The sequence below is a fragment of the Dendrobates tinctorius genome, unplaced genomic scaffold, assembly GCF_039654945.1.
Source record: "Dendrobates tinctorius isolate UK_male_01 unplaced genomic scaffold, ASM3965494v1 ptg000016l, whole genome shotgun sequence".
Lineage (NCBI taxonomy): Eukaryota > Metazoa > Chordata > Amphibia > Anura > Dendrobatidae > Dendrobates > Dendrobates tinctorius.
Window position 1 is genome coordinate 20,075,581 of NW_027361684.1, and position 25,453 is coordinate 20,101,033.

Genomic DNA, 25,453 nt, shown 5'->3' on the forward strand with positions numbered 1-25,453 from the left:
CCAGTTTACCCTCCAGTCCTCTGGACTCCTTCTCTCTCGGCCTTCAGTGCATTCTTACTGATGCTTTGAATGATAATGTCATCACGAAACAAATCTTTGATGGATTGTTTGTGAGGTGTCCTAGGGTCCTGACTTTCTATCTCTTACCTAAGGTCCACAAGGATGCCCTCGACCCTCCAGGACGTCCCATAGTATCTGGTATTGACGGACCCTGTGATCGGCTCTGCCAATTTATTGACTTTTACTTAAAACCTCTTATTGAATCTTTACTATCCTTTATACGCGACACCACTGACGTCTTGGCCAGGGTCGATGGCATCTTTGTGGACCCCAATACCATTCTAGTTACTGCTGACGTGGAGAGCCTATATACTTGCATCGACCACTCATTTGGGCTGGATGCGGCTCGCTTCTTCCTCGGGACGTCCGACCTGGACGGCCCTCTGTGTGAGTTTATCCTTGGGCTGCTGCACTTTGTCCTCACCGACAATTTTTTTGTTTGTAAAGACCAATTTTACATGCATATGCGTGGCACAACCATGGGTGCGGCCTGTGCGCCTTCGTATGCCAACCTCTTCCTTGGCTACTGGGAAAGATCCATCTTTGGCGATGGGGGCGTGCCGGCCGCATCCCATGTGCTGTGCTGGCATCGCTACATTGATGATATTTTGTTTATGTGGGACAGGACAGTTTTAAGGTAAGAGGGATTGATTGTATCCATCTTGGAGCGAGAGGCGGAGACTATAAAAAGATTTTGGCACAAGTCGAAGCCAAGTGGATAGTTACTTTGGGTACCATGACCCCCGCAGGCCTAAATTAATCCCTCACTTTTTCTTCATTTCTTTGACCACTGGGATGGGGCGCCCGCGGGATGTATCTGTCTGAGCGTTATGGGTTCTATTTATGTCTCATTATTGTTTCCAGTAGTATTCCTGTTTGACCCCGTATCCGGGCTTTTTTTGGATCTCTGTTTTTAACCTTTTTAATAACTTTTAATAACTTTTCTTTTATATTTATTTCTTCAGTTGGACCTGACGACACATTTGTCTTCCCTGGATCTACTATTATCTGGGCCAGTGTTCTGCTATCTTCCTTTGCGGATTCCTTTTTATAATATGACTGATTCCTATTTTTTGCAATGTTGTAACTTTGCATTTTTGTATTTGTGCATCTCTTTTGTGTGTCCAATTTTTGTATCTCCGTACAGCTTATACTGCGATGTTTGCATATATATATATATATATATATATATACACACTCACTGGCCACTTTATTAGGTACACCTGTCCAACTGTGTGTTAAGACTTAATTTCTAATCAGCCAATCACATGGCGGCAACTCAGTGCATTTAGGCATGTAGACATGGTCAAGACAATCTCCTGCAGTTCAAACCGAGCATCAGTATGGGGAAGAAAGGTGATTTGAGTGCCTTTGAACGTGGCATGATTGTTGGTGCCAGAAGGGCTGGTCTGAGTATTTCAGAAACTGCTGATCTACTGGGATTTTCACGCACAACCATCTCTAGGGTTTACAGAGAATGGTCCGAAACAGAAAAAAAATCCAGTGAGCGGCAGTTCTGTGGCCGGAAATGCCTTGTTGATGCCAGAGGTCAGAGGAGAATGGGCAGACTGGTTCGAGCTGATAGAAAGGCAACAGTGACTCAAATTGCCACCCGTTACAACCAAGGTAGGCAGAAGAGCATCTCTGAACGCACAGTGCGTCGAACTTTGAGGCAGATGGGCTACAGCAGCAGAAGACCACACTGGGTACCACTCCTCTCAGCTAAGAACAGGAAACTGAGGCTACAATTTGCACAAGCTCATCGAAATTGGACAGTAGAAGATTGGAAAAACGTTGCCTGGTCTGATGAGTCTCGATTTCTGCTGCGACATTCGGATGGTAGGGTCAGAATTTGGCGTAAACAACATGAAAGCATGGATCCATCCTGCCTTGTATCAACGGTTCAGGCTGGTGGTGGTGGTGGCATGGTGTGGGGAATTTTTTCTTGGCACTCTTTGGGCCCCTTGGTACCAATTGAGCATCGTTGCAACGCCACAGCCTACCTGAGTATTGTTGCTGACCATGTCCATCCCTTTATGACCACAATGTACCCAACATCTGATGGCTACTTTCAGCAGGATAATGCGCCATGTCATAAAGCTCGAATCATCTCAGATTGGTTTCTTGAACATGACAATGAGTTCACTGTACTCAAATGGCCTCCTCAGTCACCAGATCTCAATCCAATAGAGCATCTTTGGGATGTGGTGGAACGGGAGATTCGCATCAGGGATGTGCAGCCGACAAATCTGCGCCAACTGTGTGATGCCATCATGTCAATATGGTCCAAAATCTCTGAGGAATGCTTCCAGCACCTTGTTGAATCTCTGCCACGAAGAATTGAGGCAGTTCTGAAGGCAAAAGAGGGTCCAACCCGTTACTAGCATGGTGTACCTAATAAAGTGGCCAGTGAGTGTATATATATATATATATATATATATATATATATATATATATATATATACTGTTCTATGTACTTTGCACTTTCTGTTGTACTATCTGCTTATGTGCAATATTTATCATTGATTATATATTATGTTATTGTGATACCCTGTAATTGGGTTAAATCCTTGTGGTTGATTGCTGCTATGGATTTTTTCATCTGTGTGCTGGTGGCAACATTCATTATTGATTATATATGTTGTCTTTGCGACACCCTGAGAGGGTTAATCGCTCTGGTTACCGCGGTCATGGATATCCCCATTACTGTGCTGGTGGCAAAGTAGCGCTGTGTGCGCGTACGCTCTGTGTGCCCGGGTCCCGGGGATGCGGCGGGCGTCTTTCATGTCCCTCGCGCGCTCATTGGGAACTCCCCTCTCCATCTGCGCGTGCGCTTGGGGACTTGATGCCTTCCTGCTCTTGCCGAGTCCCGTCGCGTGCAGTGCGCATGCGCGGACTTCACTGCTGCTATTGGCCCAGCGATTACCAGCTGACCGGGTCACATGTGTTCTTAAGGTCCTTCTACATTTCCTGCAGATACTCCCCTTGAGAAAGCGGTGCTTTGTGCATGCGAAATGTGGGTTGTGGCTTTTACACCGGGTCCTGGGGTCTTTTCCGCTGCCCTACACATCTTGTGGTGAATTTCTCTCATTCGGTCTCAACTTGGCACATGTTTTCATGAGATTTGCTTAGCACATGAAGTCCATTATAGCTTTGCTTTGCACATGCATATTACTATTCACCTTATGTTTGCCTGTTTGCTGTCTCATATACTCAGACCGTTTATTTTTTGAGATCCCCCATTGTATATACACCTGTTACCTGGTTATACGCTTGTTATTAACCTTTTTGATGGTATTTATGTGTATATGGGCATTGGTGCCCCCATTGTGTCGCCCCTGGGTTATCCTGCTACAGTCTCATTTTGCTCATTTTTATATGTTAAAATGTTGTAAGTCCTGATTATTCATTTAATAAAATGATACTCTTTTTTATACTCACTACCTAGTAGCTCTCTTTTTCTCCTTAAACACAAGGAAAAGACCACGTTGCACAGAGCTTCTAGGAAGAAGTCCGCACCATCTTGCAAAGCTGCAGGGGCCACTGGGATTAGACTGATATACCAACGCTATTGTGAGTGTTAACCTCTTCTGTGCACGTGCTAGGGTTTAGGATAGGCTGCAATAGATAGACCACGGTAGCCGTGTGGCCGGTGTAGCAGAGGCCAGATAGGTTATAGTTAGTGTAGCATCATACATTACTTTACTGTGTTGTCTTGTCAGTTGGAGAAATACTCTTAGCTCTTATAGTTGGTGCTTCATGCTGTTTGACGGCCCAGCTAGAGAATATTATCCTTGTAAATTGTCTATTTTCATTGCATACCCATTTCTGCATTTTCCTAAACACTGCATTCCTTAACGGTAAATAAATTAACCCTTTGTTGTTTGCACCTCATCTAGTGTACCATAGTCTTGATAGGGACTGCGGAATGCACTAAATATAAAATAACAAAGTGCGTTCGCCGCCCGGGGTCCACCATGCAGAAGGTGTTAACACTGTTGCTAGCTAATGGCGGACGTACAATATGGCGGTATTATGCACGTGGGTTGAACGTCACCCAGGTGCGCTGAGTGATCTCTGTTTACTCACAGAGTTGCCTTAAGTGAAAATCACAAAAAGGCTGAGCCTGTTAGCGTCACAGGTCTCAGAGAAGTGCACGCACGGTATATGGTCACAGGAGCTGGGCCCTAGGCAGAGGGTCTGCATCCATCTAGACCTACCGTGCGAGCGGCGTCGCAACTGCGGACGCCAAGAGGAGCTGCAGACTGCAGCGCAGCGACAGATGCTGCCACTAGTCGACAATGCCTGGAAGCAGGCGCACTGTCGGACGCTAGCACTGTGGAGGATGCTGTAGTGGCTTGTAGCTTGCCACTGGCTGGCGCTGACTCTATAGCTAAGTCCCTATACACACTCGTAATATCAGAGGGTGGGGATCTTATTGAGTCATTCGCAGGTTCATGCATCCATCAGATCTGGAGAAGGACCTGGACATGTGGCTCCCGATCTTCAATGGGAGATCGTCTCGTGAGCATGCTCAGTGGAGCGACAGAAGGACTTAGCCTCTGGAGCGATTTGCTGCTGAGCAGCCTGCATTGCCATTGCTGACCCAAAGGTGGCAGCAATAGCCAGCCCTACAGAGCAGGTCTGGGCAGAGCGTCTGGGAAGCTGGGAATGCTGAGCAATCTCCTCTATGGTCGAAAGACAATGGGAGACTGCAGAATGTGAGGCTCTGGATTCCAGTTGAACTGCTGTAGTGGTCCAGTTGCGACAGAGGAAGGGACTGGATGCAGGACCAGGATAGTGGGAATCTTTTTGTTCAACACTAGTACTAATGTATCAGAAATAAATAGTTTATTAACAATAATTACACAGTAAAATAGTGAGAGTATTTTTCAGATAATGTATAGCTTTACTAATACCATCTTATGCTGCTATACACTGTCTAATGGACAGCAATAATTACATATTCTTAATCTTAATTACATACTGTAAACCTGAGTAACGTTCCTTAAAATTTTATCAGAATCTAAATTCTTGTGTGAAACACAATTTGTAATAATAAAATAGAAGAACAGCCTTTTCTTATGTGTATTTTTATAATAATGTTCTGATGAGATCATCCTATACTGACATCAAGTATTAGTGTTGGAATAGACTTTACTTTAGAAGTTGCATATAAGTATGGATTGAGAAACAGTCAAGATGTTGGATGATTTTGGCAAAATTTGCCAGCAATCTTGTATATAGTATTTAGCATAAATGAGTAGACTCCAACAGATTAGTCAGAAAACCTTTAGTTTCAGTTCAGAATCAACCATACTAAAAAAAATACCCCCACAAATGTGGACCATTGATTACAAACAAGATTTGTTAATGTACACACAAGAAAGTAATTTTCATAACAAATTAATTCAAGACCATGTTGCAAATGGGTACACACCAATGAAAGTCCTGGAGCAAAGTTATTAGACTACAATATTCTAATTACCAAGAATTCAACCACAGGTAAGTCTAATTATTCATTAAGCAGTAGACAGTTGCTTGTGAAAGGTTGTGAATTAAAGAAAACCCCTCACCATTCATGCTGTCAGCAATGGCACCACATGGAAGAGAAATGTCATAAAACTTGGAAAAGAAAAACATTTCTTTACACAAAAAAGGTGAAGGCTACAAGAAGATCAGCAAGGCTTTACTTATCAGACATAAAATGGAACTGCAGCCATCTCACTGAGATGTCCAGGCTGGCCACGGAAGTTAACACCTAATGATGAGAAGGGTTGAAGGAAATCGACAAACAAGTTCACTGCAGTTAGCTACAGAAGTAAAAAGCCAAACTGGGGTGTTTTTCTGAGACACCTTACAATGTCATCCGAGCGCAGTCCAATGTATCACATGCACTTGTATGGGTGAGCGAGAGCCGGGCATCGGAGGAACTCACAACATGATGCAATCGTTTTCTCATGCCGAATTGGCATGATAAAATAATCATAGATCAGCATTAGCCTGTAGTATAACATTGGTCCGAGTGATAAAACATCGGACAGCACTTGGCCATGTTATACAATAGTGTGAGCAAACCCTAAAGAAGCAATATTTTCCCTCACTGATACCATACAGTGCCTGTTCTGATACTTCCCTAGTCCCTGTTGGTCTCTACTTCTTGATTCCATCATAAAAGGCAGGAAATGTCAACAGTAAGTCACTAGCTGCAGTGTAAACTGAATTGAACCAGCCCTTGGCTGAGATATTTCCAGTGTGTCGAAGTGGGACAAGGAAGTATATATCATCAGTGCCCAGGTTTACATCAGAAAATGAGTTGTGGGGGGATACGTGAGGATGAGTATAACTTTCCTTTTGAATATCTTGTGAGTCCTTTGAAAATCACAGTGTGAGGCCGGTCACACCTCTAACTGCTCTTGTCTTTTGCATTATGATTAGCATCTGGAATTCAAGGCCTCAGCCTCAGAAATATCATTTTTTTTATAGAAACACCATGTTTTTTGATTGCCTAATGATAAACAGAACAACTAAACTTTTGCAATTTGAAAGATAGAGTTGAGTGCTTTCTACTATTGTATCAGTTGCAGAACCCAACTTTAGAACCTTACACTGTGTGCAGAATTATTAGGCAAGTTGTATTTGAGAGGATTCTTTTTATTATTGAACAACTACTATGTTCTCAATCAACCCAAAAGACTCATAAATATCAAATGTTAATATTTTTGAAAGTTGGAGTGGGTTTTTTTTAGATTTGGCTATCTTAGGAGGATATCTGTTTGTGCAGGTTACTATTACTGTGCAGAATTATTAGGCAACTTAATAAAAAGCAAATATATACCCATCTCACTTGTTTATTTTCACTAGGTAAACCAATATAACAGCACAAAAATTAGAAATAAACATTTCTGACATTCAAAACCCAAAAAAACCAGAGACTAATATAGCCACCTTTCTTTATGATGACACTCAAAAGTCTTCCATCGATCGATTCTGTCAGTTGCTTGATCTGTTTACGATCAACATTGCGTGCAGCAGCAGCCACCACAGCCTCCCAGACACTGTTCCAAGAGGTGTACTGTTTTCCCTCCCTGTAGATCTCAGATTTTATGAGGGACCACAGGTTCTCTATGGTTTCAGATCAGGTGAACAAGGGGGCCATGTCATTATTTTTTCTTCTTTTAGACCTTTACTGGCCAGCCACGCTGTGGAGTATTTGGATGCATGTGATGGAACATTGTCCTGCATGAAAATCATGTTTTTCTTGAACGATACCGACTTATTCCTGTACCACTGCTTGAAGATGTCTTCCAGAAACTGGCAGTAGGTCTGGGAGTTGAGCTTCACTTCATCCTCAACCCAAAAAGGTCCCACAAGTTGATCTTTGATGATACCAGCCCACACCAGTACCCCACCTCCACCTTGATGGCATCTGAGTTGGAGTGGAGCTCTCTGCCTTTTACTGATCCAGCCTCGAGCCCACCCATCTGGCCCATCAAGAGTCACTCTCATTTCATCGGTCCATAAAACCTTAGAAAAAATGGAGAATAGACCTACCGGTAATGTTATTTCCAGGAGTCCATCCTGACAGCACGATGGGGTTGTCGTTTCATCCTTACAGGGACAGGAAATGCACGAGAGGTTAAAGGTCCCCTCCCACATCCACCCTTGGTTTCGTACGCTGAGGTGATAACTGATGTTATCCATCTTGCTAGGGTGTGTGTAGATGCGCCTCTACCCCTATTTTTACCCCCGTACTGGACAAACAATTTTGTGTCCTGTCGTCACTCTTGCGTGACCTCTAAGTAGCGTGTGACTGCTCGTCTGACGTCCAATGAGTGAAAGGGTTTTTCTTTATCGTTTTTCGGAAATGGGTAGAATGAGGGTAGGACTATATCCTGGTTTAAATTCTGGGGAGATACCACCTTAGGGAGGAAACCTGCGTGCAGTTTTAGTATTATGTGGTCCTCGAAGATCTGTATGTAGGGGTTCTGGACTGACAGGGCCCGGATTTCGCCCAGCCGCTTGGCTGAGGTGATGGCTACCAGAAATACTTTTTTTGTGTGAGCCTTGTGATGTCTATCTCGGATATTGGCTCGTAAGGAGGCCTGCATAGGGTGTTAAGTACCAGATTTTGGTTCCACGGGGGAACCGTTTTCCTTAACGTGGGTCTCAATCTCTGGATGGCCTTTGTAAACCGCGCTATCCATGGATGAGAGGCCAAGGAGAATTTAAAGAAAGAACTTAGAGCTGCTATCTGGACTTTTAATGTGCTTGGAGTTAGGCCCTTATTAAATCCTGCCTGCAGGAAGTCAAGGATCTGAGGGAAATTTGGGTGAGACGGGTCTATGGGGGTACTACCACCTTCCGAGCAGAACTTCTTCCAAATTTTCCGATATATAGCACCGATGGCACAGATCTCTGAAGATCTCTTCCTTCAATTCCCACTCGGTGGCTCGGACTTCCTGTCTGCTCAGATAATCGGCTATGCTGTTCTGGGAGCCTTCTAGGTGTACTGCTGACAAGGAGCGAACATTGTTTTCTGCCCAGGTGAGGATGCGGGCTGCTAGGTCCTGCAGTTTCCTGTGTCTTGGGCCCCCCTGATGCCTTAGGAAGGCTACTGTAGTCATGTTGTCTGACATGATCTTTATGTGTTGATCCCGTAGCTCTGAGCTGCTTCATTTTAACGTCTCCCACACTGCTCGTAGCTCTCTGTAATTTGAGGACTGCGCGCTGATGTTTCCGGGAAGTGTTCCCTGCAGGTACTTTCCTTCCAGATAAGCTCCCCATCCGTCTCTGCTGGCATCCGTGATGATCGTCACGGATGGTGATAGGATCCAAGGCACCCCCTGGCTGATATTCCTGTGACTGATCCACCATTTTAGCGATGCTTTCAATGCTGGGGACAGCCGAATCTTCTTGTCCAGAGAGGACTGCCGTCTGTCCCATTTTGTTAGGATCTCTTGTAGGCCTTTGTTAGGATCTTTGTAGGCCTCTTGTGTGGGCCTGGCACCACATTACACAGGGTATACATGCGGTCAGGGTACCCAGGATCTTCATAGCAGTCCTTATGGATTTCTGATCCCGCCATAGCTGACGAACCTTGTCCCTGATGGGTTTCTTTTTCTCCTCTGGTAGAAACGAAATTCTTCTCCTGGAATCCAACATGACTCCCAGGAATTTCTTCTGGGTACTGGGCTGCAGGTCCAAATTCTCCTTGTTCAAGAAGCAACCTAGGCTTTCGAGCGTGGTTATCACCGAGACTAGTTGTTGCTTTAACTCCGCCGTTGACTGGGATATTACCAGGAAGTCATCTAGGTATGGCGCGATGATTATGTCATTCTGCCTCAAGTATGCCACCATCTCGGCGACAAGCTTGGCAAATACTCGAGGTGCTGAAGCCAAGCCGAAGGGAAGAGCCTGAAAACTGACAGTGGTAGTACCTGCTTCCTTTTTTAGTGCAAAGCACAGGAACTTCTGAGAGTGAGGGTGGATGGGAACGTGATAGTATGCGCTTTTTAGATCTATTGTGCACATAGCCGCATTTCGGTGTATCAGTGGGGTGGTGGTCTTTAGAGACTCCAATCGGAATCTTTTGTGCTATGAATGGGTCACCGAGGAGGAGCAACAAAAAGCTAAGTCCCAGAAAACCAGAGAGGTTGGTCACTATGCAGATTGCAGATCCCTGATCTTAACCATACAACTAACAGTAGCAGTGGAGCGTTCCTACATTGTTCCTAGACGCCTCGTCACCGCCGGAGGACTACATAAACCTAAAGCAAGAAAAGGGAAAACTAACTGCCCCAGAGCAGACCCCAAAGGAAAAGACAGCCCCCACACATGTATTGATGGTGAAGCAAGATGAAAACACATACACAGGCAGGAAAATAGGCTGAGCAAGCGATGGGGCCCGACTAACTAGAAAAGACAGGAAAGGAAAGCCACTGTCTGCAATCTGCCAAAAAACCCTACCAAAAATAATGTCCAACACGTCTGATAGCAAAATTAACCCTGAACTCAATAGACTTCTCCCACTATATCAGCATTCTGAAATATTCTGAAACAGAGCAAAAAGAGGCCAATCTACTAAGGGACAAAAAGGCAAATTGGCAAATACAGATAAATAGGAGTGGAAGTTCAGCATAGCCCCAGCAGGGGCAAGCTGACCACACAAGAAACTAAGTCCCAGAAAACCAGAGAGGTTGGTCACTATGCTAAGCAACAGCACATGTGAAAAAGACTTGGGTATACTAATAGATCACAGACTGAATATGAATCAACAGTGTGATGCAGCAGCAAAAAAGGCAAATGCAATTCTAGGATGTATTAACAGAAGCATACAGTCTAGATCACGTGAAGTCATTATTTCCCTTTACTCCTCTTTGGCCAGACCTCATCTGGAATATTGTGTCCAGTTTTGGGCACCACATTTTAAAAAAGACATCAACAAACTGGAGCAAGTTCAGAAAAGAGCAACCAGAATGGTGACCGGTCTGCAAACCCTGTCTTATGAGGTTGACCAACAAGCACAAGTGTGAACATTAGCAAAAAAACAAACTTAACTTAAGAAGACTAGAAGAGAGCTGAGAAGCAGACTGAATCACCAGCAGCAGGATAGGGCGTCGGCTGTCTAATATCCAGTCTGATACTCCAGAGATCCAGTCGTTATTTTTCTCATCAGGTGGCAGATCACTGTCATGTCGGACGCTATTTACACCACAGCGTCCGGCAGGCAGAGGTAGTTTCACCTCCGTCCACTTGTCATGTCGGACGCTATTCACACCACAGCGTCCGGCAGGCAGAGGTAGTTCCACCTCCGTCCACTATAGCCTCAGTGGCGCCGGCTTGATTTTCTCAGGCTATCGGGGGTTAATCTAGCTGGAGATCAGGTTGGATGTTTGGTCATGCCCACGGTCTTTAAATAGTCGTGCTGGCCTATGGGCGTCGCCGATTATAGCTTGTGTTTCATACCAAGTGGTTCGGGTCTGGAGTGGAGGTGTTGGAGAGAGAGAGATTCATATCTGGTGTCGTATGAACCGTTGTTACCTTCTCGCCTTCCCATATTTGTGTTTTGTTGTGCCCTGTTCACATTACTGTATAGTCCTGTGTGTATGCGGCGCGGTGCAGTTTAAGTTCTCCCTGTCTGTCATTATTGTGTGGGGCTTTGGTGGTTTGTCTCCTCACTGGGTGGAGGGTTAAGCTTAGGGCTGAGCAGGAGATAAGGAAAGGTTGGAGGCTCAGGCATTTGCACCATCAGCAAAAACCCTGAGTTGAGGGTCAGACAGGGTTTCCCCTAGTTAAAGGGACACCACAGGGGCCCCGGGTATTTCTGCCTTAGTTGACCTAAGCCCAGCGTGACATTATAATCGGCCTACATTTTTCAGGAGTCCATAGATCCCATGGATTCCATAACCCGCCAGTTGGCGGAGCTGTCCTTACAGGTCTCCGAGTTGAAAGGGGCAGTTCAGCAGCAGGGCCTGGTAGTAGCGAAGGTGCAAACGGCATCTGCAGGTATCGGTGCAGAGCCGAAGATCCCGCTGCCAGAACGATTCTCAGGGGAACGCAGCAAATTTGTCATATTTCGGGAGGCCTGCAAGTTCTACTTCCGCATGCGCCCGGTCTCCTCAGGTAATGAGGCTCAGCGGGTGGGTCTGGTGTTATCATTACTGAGTGGGGACCCCCAAGCATGGGCATTTTCCTTACCAGCTGACTCTGCTACATTTCATTCTGTCGATAATGTTTTTTCTGCACTCGGGCTCATTTATGATGATCCTGACAGATTGGCTCTAGCGGAATCTAAAATCCACGCCCTCCGTCAGGGGGAACGTATGGCGGAAGACTATTGCTCAGAATTTCGCCGTTGGGCAGTAGACACACAGTGGAACGACCCAGCGCTGCGGAGTCAGTTTATTCATGGGGTTTCAGGAAGAGTTAAACAGGCCCTCCTGATGTATGAGACTCCTGCATCGTTAGAGTCTGCCATGAGTTTGGTTATACGTATTGATCGCCGTTTGCGTCAGGGGGCACAGGAGACGCTACCCCTGGGGGAAAGCAGAGGTGCAAGTGTGGTTGCTGCAGGTGAGCCCACTGAACCTATGCAAATTGCGGGGGTGTCACAGGTTAAGCGTCGCGTTCCTGGGTTCAGGAAGCCCGGAGCATGTTTTTACTATGGTAAAAGAAATCATTATGTTAACGCTTGTCCTGTGCTACCGAAGAAGGTCACACCGGAGGAAAACTGTTAAGCTCAGTGGGTATTGAGGAGGCCCAACTGAGCGTATGCATATCCTCCATGATGGTATCTCAATGTATGCTCCCTGCCAAGGTTATTATCGAGGGCAGAGAGCTACCTATATCAGTGTTTGTGGATAGCGGTTCCGCCACCAATCTTATAGATGAGGAGTTTGCACGCACTGCCGGGTTTAAGATCGAAAAACTCCCTCATCCTATTCAGGTGGTTACCATTAATGCCGCTCCCCTCCCACAAGGGGAGATTACGGAGTTTGTGGCTGAGGTGAAACTCCACATTGGGGTCCTACATTCTGAGTGGGTTACACGTAGGGTCCTCCGTAATCTCCCAGCACAAATGGTCCTGGGTTTTCCATGGTTGTCCAGGCACAACCTGGTGATTGATTGGAAAACGCAGGACATAGTCCAATGGAGTGGTTTCTGCCAGGACAATTGCTTGGCCACATGTGTGTCCGCCGTGACGCCCAGCCTTCCGGAGGCTTTGCAGGATTTCGCGTATGTATTCTCTGAGAGGGGTTGCTCAGAACTGCCTCCACATTGAGCCTATGACTGTGTGATTAGGTTAAAACCCGGGGCCAAATTACCTAAGGCCAGGATGTTTAATATTTCTAGTCCAGAGGGACAAGCTCTGAAAGACTACATCGCGGAAAGTCTGAGCAAAGGACACATCTGGCCTTCGTCCTCGCCTGTAGCAGCGGGGTTTTTCTTCATTAAGAAGAAAGATGGGGGGTTACGCTCGTGTCTGGATTTCCGGGAGTTAAATCAGATTACGATCCGTGATCCATACCCGATGCCTTTGATCCCTGATTTGTTCAACCAGGTGACGGGGCAAAGTGGTTTTCCAAGCTTGACCTCAGGGGGGCGTATAACCTCATAAGGGTCTGTCAGGGGGATGAGTGGAAGACGGCGTTTAACACTCCTGAGGGTCATTTTGAGAGCCTGGTTATGCCATTTGGGTTGACAACCGCGCCTGTTGTTTTCCAACATTTTATTAATGATGTATTTGCTCATGTCCTGGGGAAATTTGTGATTGTATACCTGGATGATAGCCTCATTTATTCGAGCGACCGGGACACTCATTTAGAGCATGTCAGGCAGGTGTTACAGTTGCTCCGTGAGAATAAGCTCTATGCTAAGCTGGAAAAATGCTTATTTTTTGTTCAGGAGTTGCCTTTTTTGGGATATATTGTGTCCGCCGCAGGGATTAAAATGGACACCGCGAAGGTGCAAGCGGTGCTGCAATGGGAAAGGCCTGATAATCTGAAAGCGCTCCAGCGGTTCCTTGGGTTTGCTAATTATTATAGGAAATTTATAAAACACTTTTCTACTATAGCCAAACCGCTCACGGACATGACAAAAAAAGGTACCGATCTGGCTAGCTGGTCTGAGGTGGCGATACGTGCATTTGAGCGTCTGAAGAACAGTTTTGCTTCAGCCCCCATTCTGGTGCAACCGGATGTGTCTAAACCTTTTGTGGTGGAGGTTGATGCGTCTGAGGTGGGAGTGGGGGCAGTACTGTCACAGGGCTCATCTTTGAGCGATATGCATCCATGCGCCTACTTCTCCAAGAAGCTGTCGCCGGCCGAACGGAATTATGATATCGGCAACAGGGAGTTGTTGGCCATCAAATTGGCTTTTGAGGAATGGCGACACTTCTTGGAGGGGGCGGCTCACCAGGTCACAGTCATCACCGACCATAAGAACCTGCTCTATCTGGAGTCGGCCAAGCGTCTGTCTCCTAGGCAGGCTCGCTGGGCATTGTTTTTTACACGTTTCAATTTTCTGGTGACTTACCGTCCCGGGGCTAAAAACACCAATTGTCCAGGTGTTTTCCGGGGGGGAGAACCTCGGGAAGAGCCGGTACCCATCCTCCAGGAAGGTGTAGTGGTTTCGGCTCTCACGACTGAGGTAGAGGCGGAGATTGCCGAGGCCCAAGAGGAGGTACCTCCAGGACTTGACTCCAACAAATAATTTATACCCCTTCATCTTCGTCTTAAGGTGTTGAGGGAACACCACGACTCAGTACTGGCTGGTCATCCAGGGGTTAAGGGCACCTTGGAGCTGGTATCGCGTCATTTCTGGTGGCCCAAAATCCGGCAGGACGTGGTCTCGTACGTGGCAGCTTGCATCACGTGCGCTAGGGCCAAGTCGCCCCGAGCCCGTCCTGCTGGCACGCTACAGCCTCTGGGGGTACCTAATAGGCCATGGACAGAAATCTCCATGGATTTTATGACTGACTTGCCAGCCTCGGCGGGGAACACGGTCATCCTGGTGGTGGTTGACCGATTTTCAAAGATGGCGCATTTTGTGTCATTGCCTTCCTTGCCCAATGCAAAGACGTTGGCTCAGGTGTTTGTGCAGGAGGTGGTCAGACTCCACGGAGTTCCGTTGGACATAGTATCTGAAAGGGGAACTCAATTTGTTGCGAGGTTTTGGAAAGCTTTTTGCTCACGTTTGGGGATCAAGTTGTCACATTCATCGGCATTTCATCCACAGTCAAATGGTCAAACTGAGCGCATGAACCAAAATCTGGAGCAGTATTTACGATGCTTTGTGTCCGACAACCAAGAGGAGTGGTCTACTTTCCTTCCTCTGGCCGAATTCGCGTTAAATAATCACCGCCAAGAGTCATCGGGAGAGTCTCCGTTCTTTTGTGTTTACGGTCAACATCCTCAATTTTGTACCTTACGTCAGGGTGACTCGGGGGGCGCCCCGGAGGAGGACCAGCTAGGAGCTCATTTATCATCGGTCTGGAGGAGGGTGAAACAGCGATTATTGAGCATGAGTGCGAGGTACAAACGGGTGGCTGACAGTAGACGCGTGCCAGGTCCGGACCTGTGTGTGGGTGAATGGGTGTGGTTAGCAACTAAAAACATAAAACTCAAAATTCCATCTTTAAAATTGGGTCCAAGGTTTATTGGGCCTTTTAAGATTGCAGCCATCATTAACCCAGTTGCTTATCGGTTTGCAACTTCCTGCAGTATACAAGATACACAACGTGTTTCACAGGGCTTTATTGAAAAAGGTGGTAGGCTCTGTGGACACGACGCCGATGCCACCTCCGGTCATGGTGGATGGCGATTTAGAGTTTGAGGTCTCCAAGGTAGTGGACTCTCGAGTAGTGCGCCGTACTCTTCAGTATTTGGTACACTGGCGGAGGTATGGTCCGGAGGAGAGGTCTTGGGTACCAGCCTCGGACATACATGCGGATCGGCTGGTCAGTTCTTTTCACGGTTGTCATCCGGACAAGCCGGGTCCTATGAGTCTTGAAGGCCCTGGGGTCCCTCGTAGAAGACGGGGTACTGTCATGTCGGACGCTATTTACACCACAGCGTCCGGCAGGCAGAGGTAGTTTCACCTCCGTCCACTTGTCATGTCGGACGCTATTCACACCACAGCGTCCGGCAGGCAGAGGTAGTTCCACCTCCGTCCACTATAGCCTCAGTGGCGCCGGCTTAATTTTCTCAGGCTATCGGGGGTTAATCTAGCTGGAGATCAGGTTGGATGTTTGGTCATGCCCACGGTCTTTAAATAGTCGTGCTGGCCTATGGGCGTCGCCGATTATAGCTTGTGTTTCATACCAAGTGGTTCCGGTCTGGAGTGGAGGTGTTGGAGCGAGAGAGATTCATATCTGGTGTCGTATGATCCGTTGTTACCTTCTCGCCTTCCCATATTTGTGTTTTGTTGTGCCCTGTTCACATTACTGTATAGTCCTGTGTGTATGCGGCGCGGTGCAGTTTAAGTTCTCCCTGTCTGTCATTATTGTGTGGGGCTTTGGTGGTTTGTCTCCTCACTGGGTGGAGGGTGGAGGGTTAAGCTTAGGGCTGAGCAGGAGATAAGGAAAGGTTGGAGGCTCAGGCATTTGCACCATCAGCAAAAACCCTGAGTTGAGGGTCAGACAGGGTTTCCCCTAGTTAAAGGGACACCACAGGGGCCCTGGGTATTTCTGCCTTAGTTGACCTAAGCCCTGCGTGACAATCACTACCATTTAAACCAACCTCACTACCTCCTGTCACCACCAGAAGGAGAACGGAAGGAGAACTCTCAACTGGAGGAGCAGAAAATGAACTCATAACACATTTGTATCGGATCCACTAATTTAATGGCTTTAGGTTTATAATGGTGCGACTGTCACCCAACGTTTTTTTACGGTGAAGAGGGTTGATTAGTGGCCCTCTTTCCTTTTCTGGGACTGGAACTACTAGCCCTGATTTTAGCAGGTCCTTTATGTCTGCCCAAATGGGGTCTATAAGGGTCCTAGACCGAGGATTTGTTACGACGAACCGTGCTGGGGGGTTCTGTGAATTCGAGGGTATAGCCCTGGGAGACCATATTAAGGATCCATCGGTTTTGAGAGATGAGTTCCCATGCCCCCGCGAAGTGTCTGAGGTGACCCCCTACAGGTATGGCGCCATTGTCTCCTGCAGCTTTGTGTGGAGCGAGATGGGGGAGCCCTACTTTTCCCCCCTTTTGTGTACTCCCATCGAGGTGATTTCCCCTTCCCTCTATATTTCTTAGATCGGGGTCTCTGAAAGGGAAATTGTCTTTTTGTTTTTTCCTCCAGAAGACCTTTTTTGCTAACCGAGGCATTCTCCAGGATCTTATCTAAGGCCGGCCCAAAATACCCTCTCACCTGGGTATGGCACATAACTTATTTTTTGACTGATAGTCCCCTGACCAGGTCTTCATCCAAATGGCTCGATGAGCCGCATTGGACAAAGAATTATTCCTGGCCGCGAATCGTACGGATTCAGCTGAGGCGTCCGTCAGGAATCTGGTCGCGATTTTTAACAGGGGAAGGCCTTCTAAGATATTACCTCTAGGGGTTTTATCCTTCAATTGTTGTTCTAGGTGGTCGATCCATAGATGCATGGATCTGGCGACCGATGTGGCAGCTATGTTTGTCTTCATAACCGCTGAAGAGGCCTCCCAAGCCCTTTTCAGGAGCACATCGGCCTTCTTGTCCATGGGTTCCTTGAGGCTGGAGGAATCTTCAAAGGGAATTGAAGTCTTCTTTGTCACCCTGGCCACCGGGGTGTCGATTTTAGGCAACTCATCCCAAATGTTAATGTCCTCCTGGCTAAATGGTAGTCTAAGTTTAACGTCTCGAGGTATGACTAGTCGTTTCTCGGCGTCCTCCCATTCCTCCAGAATCATCGAACGGATATGGTCGTTAACTGGGAAGACCTGACGGATCCTCGCTCTCAGGCCTCCAAACATCTCATCCTGGATGGATTTAGTCTTTGGGGCCTCCTCAATTTGCATGGTGCTTCTCAAGGCGCTGAGAAGCTCATTCGTGTTGTCCGAGGAGAAGAGGTATCTCTTCCCAATCTCCAGGGGTTCAGAGGTGATCTAGCCTTGCTCCTCCGAGTCCGTGTCAGGGATCTCCTCGTCCGACAATTGATCGGACTTCCATCTTGGCCTCTTAGCCTGGGGCTGGCTGGAAGACAGAGCGGGTAGCAGTCTGGAGACGGATGCCTGGACCTCCTCTCTGACCATTGTGCGTATTTCTGCAAAAAGAGAAGCCTGTTCGCCCCTGATGATATTCAAGGTGCACTCCTCACATAGGGGTTTTTTCCATGACCCCGGTAATTTATTGGCACAGATGGGGCATTTGGGTCTCTTGGAGGTCGATGCTGTGGCTGCCGGTGCCGTCTTCTCCTACAAGAACAGGAGTTTTATTAAGCTCCTGCCTTTTGGAATATACAGCCCCCCACTCCAGAGCCCTACTTACGGACGCTGGCTGCTCGGGCTGTGCTGCGTTTTCCATGGTGGGGAGGGACTACAGCGCATCTGTCTGGTCGCCCCACCCCACTTTTATCCTACCTTGTCCTGAGCCACCTGTCCACCGCGTCCGGCCGTGCTGATGTCGACTGTCATGGCGCCGCCGGAAGTTGTCATCGGGCGCCCGGAAGGGACGTGGCCACCGACACCTCCAGCATCTCTGGACAATGCGGCGGGAGTCGAGATCCCCACTGAGGGGAAGCGGCTCCGAGTCCCGGAGCAGCGCTCCACGGGACGCCTGGCGGAGAACTCCCCTTAGGGGGGTGCCGCCTCGGCCCCTCTGACGAGAGGATCTGGCGTTTGGACCCCGCTTCTGCTGGCCCTAGGTAAGTTCTTGCTTGCTAGATGCCGCGCTTCTTCTCTCGTGCCTGTCCTTACAGGGACAGGATAAACACTGGAGTGTGGATGTGGGAGGGGACATTTACCCTCTCGTGCATTTTTTGTCCATGTAAGGATGAAAGGACAACCCATCGTGCTGTCAGGATAGGACGTCCTGGAAATCAGTCTTAAGATAAAATGTCAAGACTGGGCCAAGAAATATCTTATGTTTCTTGTTCAAAGGTGGTCGTTTTTCAGGCTTCCTTACCTTGGCCATGTCCCTGAGTATGGCACACCTTGTGCTTTTTGATACTTCAGTAATGTTGCAGCTCTGAAATATGGCAAAACTGGTGGCAAATGGCATCTTGGCAGCTTCATGCTTGATTTTCCTCAATTCATGGGCAGTTATTTTGCGCCTTTTTTTATCAACACACTTCTTGCGACCCTGTTGGATATTTACCATGAAACGCTTGATTGCTCGGTGATCACGCTTCAAAACATTGGCAATTTCAAGACTGCTGCATCCCTCTGCAAGACATCTCAACATTTTTGACTTTTCAGAGTCCGTCAAATCTCTCTTGTGACCCATCTTGCCAAAGGAAAGGAAGTTGCCTAATAATTAAGCACACCTTATATAGGGTGTTGATGTCATTAGACCATACCCCTCCTCATTACAGAGATGCAAATCACCTGATTTACATAACTGGCAGTTGGCTTTCAAGCCTATATAGCTTGGAGTAGGACAACATGTATAAAAAGGATGATGTGATCAAAATACTCATTTGCCTAATAATTCTGCACACAGTGTACATTGGTATTGGAGCGATGTCTTCCCTTTTCTGCTGCATGTAAATAGTGTCAGCAATCTGCTGATGGATGCAGGGCTATAGTGAACAAATGTAGGATTTACATTACGGACACATGAATAAAGGTATTTAATATTACTTATTTATTGATGTTAACACATGTCATATTTTTCAGGCTGTGCATCTTATTACTTATGTATTGCCTCTTGATGTTTGCACATGCCATATTTTTCAGGCTATGCATCTGTCTCTTTGTCTTGGTCTTCTTTTCTCTGAATATCGCTTGATTCAGAACTTTTTCCTGTAGTTCTTTAAATCCCAGAACTTTGCAAATGAAAAATGTACAGAAAACAATCATTAATGTAAATAATATACAATGATTTCCATCCCCAACGTCTTGCTTCTTTAGACATCATAATTCTGAGCAGTAACCAAACAGGTAGGTGACAAACCCAGTGAGATTGAGATAGACTGAGAGGGGTGATAGCTCCTTTGGAGCCAACCACTGAGCTCCTGTAGACAGAGTGAAGGAACTACACAATTAAGGCTTCAAGTAGGATTTACCGTCAGTATTTCATATCCATTGGATACATTGAGGTAAGTACAGTATTACGTTAATGTTTTGAGTGAAGAACCTTCATCGGACGTAAAGGCTATGTTCAATGCATAAAGGTCAAAGGGGTCCAGGCTGTGGGGTGGGATTCCTTGAAACAGGGACAGCCAGGATCCAGCTGTATTAAGGCCTATATGTTGTATATGCATTGAACTTAGCTTATACGTCTGTTGAAGGGTCTTCACCTGAAATGCTAAGGTAATACTCTACTTACCGCAGTTTAACTAATGGATATGAAATACCGTCAATAAATCCTATATGAATGTAACCCCTGTGGGGGGAGACTGGAGTAAAGAAACTGAGTCTGATAGGAGGAGAGAGTATCAGAGAAAATGAGGACTGTCATACATTACTGGAAAGAGACAGCAGTGAACCAGAAAGAGAGCATCAAGTGCAGACTGATAGTTCTGCAGCTCCATGTGAGAGTATAGTGACTCTTGGAGCTACACTACAACTGCAAAGCAGCCACGTTTTGTAGGGTTGCCCACCTCCTCCTGGCTTCCCATCATGGAGAAGAACTCTGCCTCGCATCCCTAAGCAATTAAATCCTGAAGTATCAGGCTGGAACCCTGTGTGACTGTAGACCTGCCACATCGAGGAATGCGTAGCTTACTGGGACTTGTGGTTCCACTGGAGACAAGTACATTTATGGGAAAAAGTGATAACCCCCTTCTTGATTTTCTATTCTTTTCCATGTTTGTCACACTTAAATGTTTCAGGTCACCAAACAAATTTAAATATTAGACAAAGATAACACAAGTAATCACAAACTGCAGTTTTTAAATGAAGGTCCTTATTATTAAGGGAGAAAGAAATCCAAACCTACCGGACCCTGTGTGAAAAAGTGATTGCCCCCTAAACCTAATAATTGTTTAGGCCACCTTTAGCAGCAGCAACTGCAATCAAGCGTTTGCGAGAATTTTAGCCCACTCATCTTTGCAGAGTTATTGTAATTAAGCCACATTGGAGGGTTTTTGAGCATGAATTGCCTTTTTAAGGTTATGCCACAGCATCCCAATCAGATTAAGGTCAGGACTTTGACTAGGCCACTCCAAAATCTTAATTTAGTTTTTCTTAAGCCATTCAGTGGTAGACTTGCTGGTGTGTTTTGAATCATTGTCCTGCTGCATAACCCAAGTGCGCTTCAGTTTGAGGTTACGAACAAATGACCGGAAATTCATCTTCAGAATTTTTTGGTAGATGGCAGAATTCATGGTTCCATTTAGCACAGCAAGTCTTCCAGGTCCTGAAGCAGCAAAACAAGGACCATCACACTACCACCACCATATTTTACTGTTGGTATGATGTTCCTTTTCTGAAATGCTGTATTACTTCTGCACCAGATATAATGGGACATATACATTCCAAAAAGTTCAACTTTGTCTCATCAGTCCACAGATCAGTCCACAGATCCCAAAAGTCTTGGGGATCATCAAGCTGTTTTGTGGCAAAACTGAGATGACACTTTATGTTCTTATTGCTTAGCAGTGGTTTTCGTCTTTGAATTCTGTAATGCAGGCTATTTTTGCCCAGTCTCTTTGTTATGGTGAAGTCATGTAAACTGACCTTAACAGAGGGAAGTGAGGCCTGCAGTTCTTTGGATGTTGTTGTGGGGTATTTTTACACCTTTAGGATGAGTTATCTCTTTGTTCTTGGGGTAATTTTGGTTGCCCGTCCACTCCTGGGAAGGTTCAACACTGTTCTAGTTTTTTGCCATTTGTGGATAATGGCTTTAGCTTCACAATTTGCTTTATGACCTTTTCCAGACTGATTGATCTCAATTACTTTGTTTCTCATTTGTTCCAGAATTTTTTTGGATTGCGGCATGATGTCTAGCTATTGAGGACCTTTTGATGTCACGCACAGTGTAGGAAAGACTAAGTGCAACACGAAGGTATGAGGAAAAGGGAGCCCAACTCTATTGAAGGGGGGAGTGGAGGCCCTTAGGCATCCCGAATCTAAGAACTTGTGTGTTCGAAGCGCACCCAGGTGCTCTGCAATTCAGTCCAAGGTAGTTCCCTTCAATGGGTATACCTATTTGTACATAGCTGCCATTTTGTACTAATGATTTTACTAAAGTTAAAATAAAAATCATTTTTTCCTTTGAACTGGATTTCCCCATTTTTTGGAACATTCTCCAGGTTTGCAGAGACTAATCCGTGCTCGGATTGCATCATGCCAGCAAAGAAACAGTGAGGTGAACTGAAATAACTCCTGTGAGATCTAAAGTCACCCTGTCTGCCCTAAACATCCCTCTATACAGTGGGGAAAACAAGTATTTGATCCCTTGCTGATTTTGTAAGTTTGCCCACTGACAAAGACATGAGCAGTCTATAATTTTAAGGGAAGGTAAATTTTAACATTGAGAGATAGAATATCAAAAATAAAATCCAGAAATTCACATTGCATAAATTATATAAACTCATTTGCATTTTGCAGTGAGAAATAAGTATTTGATCCCCTACCAACCATTAAGAGTTTTACTCCTAAAGGCCATGTAGACACTTCTAATCAAGCCATTATCTGCACTAAAGACAGCTGTCTGACATAGTCACCTTTATAATAGACTCCTGTCCACAGACTCAATTAATCAGTCAGACTCTAACTACTACAACATGGGCAAGACCAAAGAGCTTTATAAGGATGTTAGGGACAAGATCATAGACCTGCACAAAGCTGGAATGGACTACAAAACCTTAAGTAAGATACTGGGTGAGAATGAGACAACTGTTGGTGCAATAGTAAGTAAATGAAAGAAATCTGGGGCACCATGCAAAATCTCATCTTGTGGGGTATCCTTGATCATAAGGAAGATGAGAGATCAGCCTAAAACTACACAAGAGGGAACATGTTAATGATCTCAAGGCAGCTGGGACCACAGTTTCCAAGAAAACCATTGGTAACACGTTACGCCATAAAGGTTTAAAATCCTGCAGTGCCCGCAAGGTTCTCCTGCTCAAGAAGGCAACATGTGCAGGCCTATCTGAAGTTTGCCAATGAACAGCTGGATGATTCTGTGAGTGATTGGGAGAAGGTGCTGTGGTCAGATGAGACAGAAATTGAGGTCTTTGGCATTAACTCAACTCGCTGTGTGGGAGGAAGAGAAATGCTGCCTATGACCCAAAGAACACCATCCCCACTGTCAAGCATGGAGCTGGAAACATTATGTTTTCGGGGTGTTTCTCTGCTAAGGGCACAGGACTACTTGGCAACATCAATGGGAGAATGGATGGATCCATGTACTGTAAAATCCTAAGTGACAATCTCCTTCCCTCCGCTAGGACATTAAAAATGGGTCGTGGCTCGGTCTTCCAGCAAGACAATAACCCAAAACATACAGGCAAGGCAACAAAGGAGTGGCTCAAAAAGAAGCACATTAAGGTCATGGAGTGGCCTAGCCAGTCTCCAGACCTTAATCCCATAGAAAACTTATGGATGGAGTTGAAGCTACGAGTTGGCAAGTGACAGCCTCACAATCTTAATGATTTAGAGACGATCTGCAAAGAGGAGTGGACCAAAATTACTCCTGACACATACGCAAACCTCATCATCAGCTACAAAAAACGTCTGACTGCTGTGCTTGCCAACAAGGTTTTTTTGCCACCAAGTATTAAGTCTTCTTTGCCAGAGGGATCAAATACTTATTTCTCATTGCAAAATGCAAATACATTTATATACTTTTTACAATATTATTTTTCTGGATTCTATCTCTCAAAGTTAAAATTAACCTACCCTTAAAATAGACTGTTCATGTCTTTGACAGTGGACAAACTTACAAAATCAGTAAAGGACCAAATACTTATTTCCCCCACTGTAGGTTCTGCACCTATTGCTGAGCAGGAACCTAATCCCTGCCTGACCCTGACGATAAGCCCTACTTAGAGAATGATGAGGGGTTACACTAGTCGATCACCACTACCACTAAAGACAGCTTGGATAGATGAACAAGAGGAACACCGATCTTGAGCAGACTCAGAGATTTAACAAAGACATCCTCCCGCAACACTAAAGATGAAGATAGCCGACTGCTATAGCTCCAAGCCTCAACAGAGGGAAATTAAAGTGTGACACAGGTCATACAGCCAAAGATTGCTATGGGCCGCTCCTACATTGCAGGTTAATACAAGTGTATTGAGTCACATTGTGGGTACAGCAACCACAACAAGCAATCCGCAAAAAGTCAGACCCTAAAGAGATTGTCATCACAGTGTGACGCAGCAGAGGCACATAGCAATCTACGGCCATGCCACCGTGTCCCAGCCAAAGTTATTGTGTAGTCCCAGCTTTAGGCCACGTTCAGTATTTGGTCAGTATTTTACCTCAGTATTTGTAAGAGAAAATCAGGAGTGGAACAATCAGAGGAAAAGTATAATAGAAACCCATCACCACTTCTGTACTTATCACCCGCTCCTGGTTTTGACTTACAAAAACTAATGGAAAATACTGACCAAATACTGAACGTTGCCTTAAAGTGATCATTTTCCTGTTTTCTTGTAATTGTTGAGTGTAAACAGCCCTTTAATTGTATTTAATTAGTCTGAGAGCCCAGGAAAGCTCAAGCCCTGCCGACATCAAGTGACGAAATTAAAACATTGTCCTAATAACTGGTTCAGCTTCAGATACACCGCAGTGATATTCCTCCGCGGGTTTATAACATGTCAGTATTCTCCCAAATGCTTACTACTATTTAGGAAGATGGAATAGTTGTTCAAGAAGGGCCGGTCATCTTAGAAGGGCTCAATCAGATGTCCATTTTCTTTGGTCCGAGTTTCATAAGTTCTCAGATGAGAAAGTAAAAGTTTTTCTAACTCCTCTTATCTAGCAGTCTGTGGAGGGCGCTAGACTTCTATTGCTGATTTTGATCTGAAACTTGGATCAATATCAAACATTTCTCCGCTAGTTTGCTCACAGACTGGGCTGGCAAAAAAAATCAAGCATGTGAACAGCCCCATAGACTAAACTAGATATGAGTTCTAACCATGAAAAACACAGAAAGACACCTGAATGAGCCCGAACTAAGAGACAATTCTTTGCCATGATTTGGGTTTTCCAAGCTCCGGCACTAGTGATGAGTGAACGTGCTTGGATAAGGTGATATCCGAGGATGCTCATGTGCTAACGGAGTCTCTTCAGCATGCTCCAATAATATGTTCGAGTCCCCACGGCTGCGTGTTTCGCCGCTGTTTGACAATCGCAACACATGCAAGGATTTCCTGTTTATAATCCCTGCATGTGTTGCAGCTGTCGAACAGCCGCGAAACACGAAGCAGCGGGGACTCGAGCATATTATTGGAGCACGCTGAAGAGACTCCGTTAGCACACGAGCATCCTCAGTTATCACCTTATCCGAGCATGTTCACTCATCACTATCCGGGACACAATAATGAAATCATACTAAACCAATCTATCTACCTCTACAAAACCATATATAATGTATGACATAAATACGTCACAGAATGTCATAATTAGGCATTGTAGAAGCTTTCTCTGCCTCATTTAGGATGTCCCAGATCCATGTGCATGGAAACACTACAGAGGCCAGATATTGGCACGTCATCAGTAGAGTTAAGCGAATTTTTGAAAATTCAGTTCCATTTATGATCGGCGACAAATATGGTTTTTGTAATAT

At 45.7% G+C, this 25,453-nt stretch overlaps 1 protein-coding gene across 10 annotated transcripts in view; it reads right to left on the reverse strand.

Moving 5' to 3' along the window:
• The window catches only part of LOC141080387 (uncharacterized), a 382,167-nt gene that overhangs the window by 115,946 nt on the left and 240,768 nt on the right, over positions 1 to 25,453 (reverse strand). The window lies entirely within an intron of this gene.